The sequence below is a fragment of the Anomaloglossus baeobatrachus genome, chromosome 3 (genome assembly GCF_048569485.1).
Source record: "Anomaloglossus baeobatrachus isolate aAnoBae1 chromosome 3, aAnoBae1.hap1, whole genome shotgun sequence".
Taxonomy (NCBI): domain Eukaryota; kingdom Metazoa; phylum Chordata; class Amphibia; order Anura; family Aromobatidae; genus Anomaloglossus; species Anomaloglossus baeobatrachus.
The window spans coordinates 26,605,886-26,613,308 of NC_134355.1; positions in this window are offsets into that span (position 1 = coordinate 26,605,886).

Here is a 7,423-nt window from a genome sequence, read left to right on the forward strand (position 1 = left end):
TGCCAGCGATGGATGTATCTACGTTGACACGAGGAGCTGCTGATAAGTCTTTGATCTTTTTTTTGTTTCTGTGGTAACGAATGTTACATCACATGAAAGCTTTATGTGTCTAATATACACTATAGTTCAAAAGTTTGGGGTCACTTAGATATTTCCTTATTTTTTTTTTTTTTTTTTTTTTTTTTATAAAGAAAAGCACTTTTTTTTTTTTTTTTTCAAAGAAGCTAACATATTAATCAAATCCCCTCTATACATTGTTAATGTGGTGAATGTCTTTTCTAGCTGCAAATGTCCGGTTTTTTAGGGGTGGTTCACCCATATTTTTTATTGTCTAGATCGATATTATATTGAGAAACAATGTTTCTCTCAAATACCTTTGTGTTGTCAATAGTGCCTGTGAGAGGCGCTATTGCAGACCGCTGCTCCCCGTCCAGTGACGTACCCGTCCAATGCTGCCTCGTCACATCCGTGCAGCCGGCTACAGTCTTCCAGACTCTGAGCTGTGAGCGGTATTTAACTGCTGTCACAGCCCATTTGCTCCCCCCTCCTCCTCCCTCCTAGCACAGCACGGCGCGTCTCCTGCACCCCCCTCCCTCCTCGCAGAACGCTGCAAGCAAGAGACGTGCTGTGAGGGAGGAAGAGCAGGGAGCAGATGGGCTCAGAATGTAGCCGGCTGCACGGATGTGACGAGGCAGCATTGGATGGGTACGTCACTGGACGGGGAGCAGCGGTCTGCAATAGCGCCTCTCACAGGCACTATTGACAACACAAGGTATTTGAGAGAAACATTGTTTCTCAATATAATATCGATCTAGACAATAAAAAATATGGGTGAACCACCCCTTTAATGCAATATCTACATAGGTGTATAGAGGTCCATTTCCAACAACCACCACTCCAGTGTTCTAATGGTACATTGTATTTGCTAACTGTGTTAAAAGGCTAATGGATGTTTAAAAATCCTTTGAAAACTCTTGTGCAAGTTTGTTAGCACAGTTGAAAACAGTTTTGCTGATTAGAGAAGTTATAAAACTGACCTTCCTTTGAGCTAGTTGAGAATCTGGAGCATTACATTTGTTGGTTCCATTAAACTCTCAAAATGGGCAGAAAAAGAGAACTTTTATGTGAAACTCGACCGTCTATTCTTGTTCTTAGAAATGAAGGATATTCCATGCGAGAAATTGCCAAGAAACTAAAGATTTCCTACAACGGTGTGTACTACTCCCTTTAGAGGAGAGCACAAACAGGCTCTAACCAGAGTAGAAAGAAGTGGAGGCCGCGCTGCACAACTGAGCAACAAGACAAGGACATTACAGTCTCTAGTGTGAGAAATCCACGCCTCACAGGTCCTCAACTGGCAGCTCCATTACATAGTACCCGCAAAACGCCAGTGTCACCGTCTACAGTGAAGAGGCGACTCCGGGATGCCGGCCTTCAAGGCAGAGTGGCAAAGAAAAAGCCATATCTGAGACTGGCTAATAAAAGGAAAAGATTAATATGGGCAAAAGAACACAGACATTAGACAGAGGAAGATTGGAAAAAAGTGTTATGGACAGACGAATCTGTGTTTGGATCACACAGAAGAACATTTGTGAGACGCAGAACTACTGAGAAGATGCTGGAAGACTGCCTGATGCCATCTGTCAAGCATGGTGGAGGTAATGTAATGGTCTAGGGTTGCTTTGGTGTTGGTAAAGTGGGAGATTTATACAAGGTAAATGGGATTTTGAATAAGGAAGGCTATCACTCCATTTTGCAGCACCATGCCATCCCCTGTGGATAGCGCTTGATTGGAGCCAATTTCATCCTGCAACAGGACAATGACCCAAAGCACACCTCCAAATTATGCATGAACTATTTAGGGAAGAAGCCGGCAGCTGGTATTATCTGTAATGGAGGGGCCCAGTCACCAGATCTCAACCCTATAGAGCTGTTGTGGGAGCAGCTTGACCGTATGGTGCCAAAAAGTGCCCATCAAGCCAATACAACTTGTGGAGGGGGGAAGCATGGGGCGAAATATCTCCAGATTACCTCCGCAAATTAACACCTAGAATGCCAAAGGTCTGCAAAGCTGGAATTGCTGCAATGAAGCATTCTGTGCCGAAAGCAAAGTGTGAAGAGAAAATTATTTCACGTCAAAATCATTATTTCTAACCTCGTCACTGTCTGGACGATATTCTCTATTCATTATGCAACTCATGTGATAAATAAAAGGATGCTTCATGGAAAAGGCTAAATTGTCTAGGGGACCCCACACATTTAAACATTTGAACTGTAGTGTGTGTGTGTGTGTCTGCTAGAGGAATTCTCACCGTTGCATGTACAATCACGACATTTTGCACAGGCACCCCATTTGACTCAGGGAGGGTCATAAACTATGTTTTGAGAGGAAATTTTAACCCCGCTCTTTAGTTATTTGCGAAAAAAAACTGCCTCCATTAAAGTCAATGGAGCTGGGACCCACAATGCAGCCAGAACGTCAGAAGAATGTTGGTGTGTCACAATGCTGCTAGGGAAAGAGATGGACAAAGAGATAGAGACAAGACAGAGACAGGGTAAGAGTTGGACACAAAGAGACAGACAGGGAAAGAGACAGACAGAGACATGTAACAGACAGGGAAAGAGACAGCGAGACAAAGGGCTGCTTCTCACTTGCGAGTTTCTCGCAGTAGAGCAATGCGAGAAAATCTCGCATTGGAATCGGACACATGTTAGTGAATGATTCAGCTCTCATCTGCGATTTTTTTTTTTTTTTCTCAGTCCAAATCGGACTGAGAAAAAAATCGCAGCATGATGCTTTTTTGCGAGTTTCTACTGCAAGTTTCTCCAATGCAAGTCTATGGGAGCGTGTAAAAAATCGGATGTCACGGGACGGCACTCACACCATCCCAGTGACATGCGATTTTCTAAATACATTTCTCGCAGGTTTCCTAAAACACTGGAAACGAGCGATGTCTCCCAATGTCTGTCAATCACTATTCTCTCTCTGTCGGTCCGTCACTATCTCTGTCCCTCTCTCACAGTCTGTCGGTCATTTTCCCCTCCTCTCTCATACTCACCGTTCCCCGATCCGCGGCGCTGCACGGCGTTCTCACTGCTGCCGCGGCTTTTACTATTTTGAAAAAGCCGGCCGCTCATTAAACAATCTCGTATTCCCTGCTTTCCCCGCCCACAGGCGCCTATGATTGGTTGCAGTGAGACACGCCCCCACGCTGAGTGACAGGTGTCTCACTGCACCCAATCACAGCAGCCGGTGGGCGTGTCTATACTGTGCAGTGAAATAAATAATTTAAAAAAATGGCGTGTGGTCCCCCCCAATTTTAATACCAGCCAGATAAAGCCATACGGCTGAAGGCTGGTATTCTCAGGATGGGGAGCTCCACGTTATGGGGAGCCCCCCAGCCTAACAATATCAGCCAGCAGCCGCCCAGAATTGCCGCATACATTATATGCGACAGTTCTGGGACTGTACCCGGCTCTTCCGGATTTGCCCTGGTGCGTTGGCAAATCGGGGTAATAAGGAGTTAATGGCAGCCCATAGCTGCCAATAAGTCCTAGATAAACGCTGAATTTCAGGAAAGCAAAGTTTGATCAACTTAGAGAAGACCTTCGCCAAATTGATTGGGACAATGTCCTCAAAAATGGGAGCACAGAAAATAAGTGGGAAATTTTTAAATCGGTATTAAACACCCACTGCGAGCGAGCCATACCATACGGAAATAAAAGGGCTAGGAACAGGAGGAAACCAATGTGGCTAAATAAGGATGTAAAAGGGGCAATGAATAATAAGAAAAAGGCATTTAAAAAGCTAAAACAAGAAGGCAGCGAGGAAGCATTAAAAATATATAGAGAAAAAAATAAAATGTGTAAAAAACAAATATATTTAGCAAAAGTAGAAACTGAGAGACTCATTGCTAAGGAAAGCAAAACAAATCCCAAACTATTCTTTAATTATATAAACAGAAAAAAGATTAAAATTGATAGTGTTGGCCCTTTAAAGAATAATGAGGGTAAAATCATAGAAAGCGATGTGGGAAAAGCAAATGTTTTAAATACTTTTTTCTCAACTGTGTTCACACAGGAAAAGCATATGCCAGGGGAAATGCAGAGTGATCATGTAGATGCCCCATTAAGTATGACCTGCCTAACCCAGGAAGAAGTGCAGAACCGACTTAGTAACATTAAAATTGACAAATCACCAGGCCCTGATGGCATTCACCCTCGGGTATTAAGGGAGTTAAGTAATGTGATAGACAGGCCTCTATTCCTTTTATTTAAAGACTCTATAGAAACTGGGTCTGTTCCACTGGATTGGCGGCTAGCAAATGTGGTACCAATATTCAAAAAAGGGTGCAAAAGGGAACCTGGAAACTATAGGCCGGTAAGCTTAACATCTGTTGTGGGTAAAATGTTTGAAGGGTTTTTAAGGGATACTATTATGGAATGTCTCAATGTTAATAACTGTTTAACTCCATATCAACATGGATTTATGAAGGATCGCTCCTGTCAAACTAACCTGATCAGCTTCTATGAGGATGTAAGCTCTCACATGGACCGAGGAGAATCATTGGATGTCATTTATCTCGACTTCGGTAAAGCATTTGACACTGTCCCACATAAAAGACTGCTAAGTAAAATGAGAAAGCTTGGGCTCGGGGAAAATGTGTGTAGATGGGTAGGTAGCTGGCTTAGTGGTAGAAAACAAAGAGTGGTTATTAATGGTGCATACTCAGATTGGGCCAGGGTTACTAGTGGGGTGCCACAGGGGTCTGTATTGGGGCCCCTACTATTTAATATATTTATTAATGATCTGGTGGATGGTTTACAGAGTAAAATATCAGTATTTGCAGATGATACAAAACTATGTAAGGTAGTTAACACAAAGGAGGACAGTTTGCAACTACAGATGGACTTGAGTAAATTGGAGAATTGGGCTGAAAAATGGCAAATGAGGTTTAACACAGATAAGTGTAAGGTTATGCACATTGGAAGGAGAAACAGATGCTACGATTACTTACTAAATGGGAAACTGCTGGGGAAATCAGACATGGAAAAAGACTTAGGCATCTTAGTGAATAAGAATCTAAATTGGAGTGCCCAGTGTCAGGCAGCAGCCACCAAAGCAAATAGGGTGATGGGATGCATTAGAAGAGGTCTGGGGGCACGAGATGAAAACATCATTCTCCCTCTGTACAAATCACTAGTCAGACCACACTTGGAGTATTGTGTGCAATTTTGGGCGCCGGTGCTGAAGAAAGACATTACTGAACTTGAAAGGGTTCAGAGGCGGGCTACTAAAATAATAAATGGAATGGGTGCATTACAATACACGGAAAGGTTATCAAAATTAGGTCTATTTACTCTAGAAAAGAGAAGACTTAGGGGAGACCTAATGAATATGTACAAATATATCAGAGGGCCATATAGAGATCTCTCCCATGATCTGTTTGTACCAAGGACTATGACAAGAACAAGGGGGCATTCTTTTCGATTGGAGGAAAGAAAATTCCTACATCAGCATAGAAGAGGGTTCTTCACGGTAAGAGCAGTGAGGCTCTGGAACTCTCTTCCTGAGGAAGTGGTGATGGCCAACTCACTGAATGAATTTAAGAGAGGAATGGATGCATTTCTTGTTAGCAAAAGTATAGAAGGTTATAAATAGCATAATCTTACAGGTAGATAGAAGAGCGACCAAGATTATTAGAGGAATGGGTGGGCTGCAATACCAAGACAGGTTATTAAACTTGGGGTTAGTTAGTTAGGAAAAACAAAGGCTTAGGGGGATCTAATCACAATGTATAAATATAAGAGGCGACAGTACAGAGACCTTTCCAAAGATCTCTTTACACCTAGGCCTGCGACTGGAACACGGGGGCATCCGCTACGTCTTGAGGAAAGAATGTTTTATCATAATCACAGATGAGGATTCTTTACTGTACGAGCAGTGAGACTATGGAGCTCTCTGCCGTATGATGTTGTATTGAGGGATTCACAAGTAAAATTTAAGCAGAGCCTGATCGCATTAATTGAAAAATATAATATTACCAGTTATGTATATTGGATTTTATGACAGGGTGTTGATCCAGGGAACTAGTCTGATTGCCGGATGTGGAGTCAGGAAGGAATTTTTTTCCCCATTTGAGCTTATTTGACACATTGGGGTTTTTTTGCCTTCCTCTGGATCAACATGTTAGGCTACGGGTTGAACTAGATGGACTTAGAGTCTCCCTTCAACCTTAAAAACTATGAAACTATGAAACATGTCAGGCGTCTCCCCGAGATACCTTCCATGATTAATCTGTAAGTTACAGTAAATAAACACACACACACATGAAAAAATCCTTTATTAGAAATAAAAAACACAAACAAATTCCCTCATTACAAATTTAATAAGCCCCAAAAAGCCCTCCATATCCGGCGTACTCCACGGACCTCCAGCGTCGCATCCAGCATGAAGGTGACAGGAGCTGCAGAAGACACCGCCGCTCCGGTCACCTCCACACAGCAACTGAGGTGAGTAGCGCGATCAGCTGAGCTGTCACTGAGGTTAATCGCGGCCACCGCTGGATCCAGTGAGAGCGGGTAACCTCAGTGACAGCTCAGCCGATCGCGCTACTCACCTCAGTTGCTGCTTGGAGGTGACCGGAGCGGCGGTGTCTTCTGCAGCTCCTGTCCCCTTCATGCTGGAAGCGACGCTGGAGGTCCGTGGATTACGCCGGACAAGGAGGGCTTTTTGGGGCTTATTAAATTGGTAATGAGGGAATTTGTTTGTGTTTTTTATTTCTAATAAAGGATTTTTTCATGTGTGTGTGTTTATTTACTGTAACTTACAGATTAATCATGGAGGGTGTCTCATAGACGCCTGACATGATTAATCTAGGATTTAGTGGCAGCTATGGGCTGCCATTAACTCCTTATTACCCCGATTTGCCAACGCACCAGGGCAAATCGGGAAGAGCCGGGTACAGCCCCAGAACTGTCACATCTAATGTATGCGGCAATTCTGGGCGGCTGCTGGCTGATATTGTTAGGCTGGGGGGCTCCCCATAACGTGGAGCTCCCCATCCTGAGAATACCAGCCTTCAGCCGTATGGCTTTATCTGGCTGGTATTAAAATTGGGGGGGACCGCACGCCATTTTTTTTAATTATTTATTTCACTGCACAGTATAGACACGCCCACCGGCTGCTGTGATTGGGTGCAGTGAGACACCTGTCACTCAGCGTGGGGGCGTGTCTCACTGCAACCAATCATAAACTGAAAAATAAGGAGCGCTGATAGTGTAATACCAACAGATCGGTGAGGTAGATCAGGAAAAATACACTCACCTGAAAAGGTTGTGATAGTCACAACCACTGATAAAGCATAGGATGATGGCGTCTGCTGCAGCCCCACGTGGATGTGCATACAAATCAGAGTGAAGA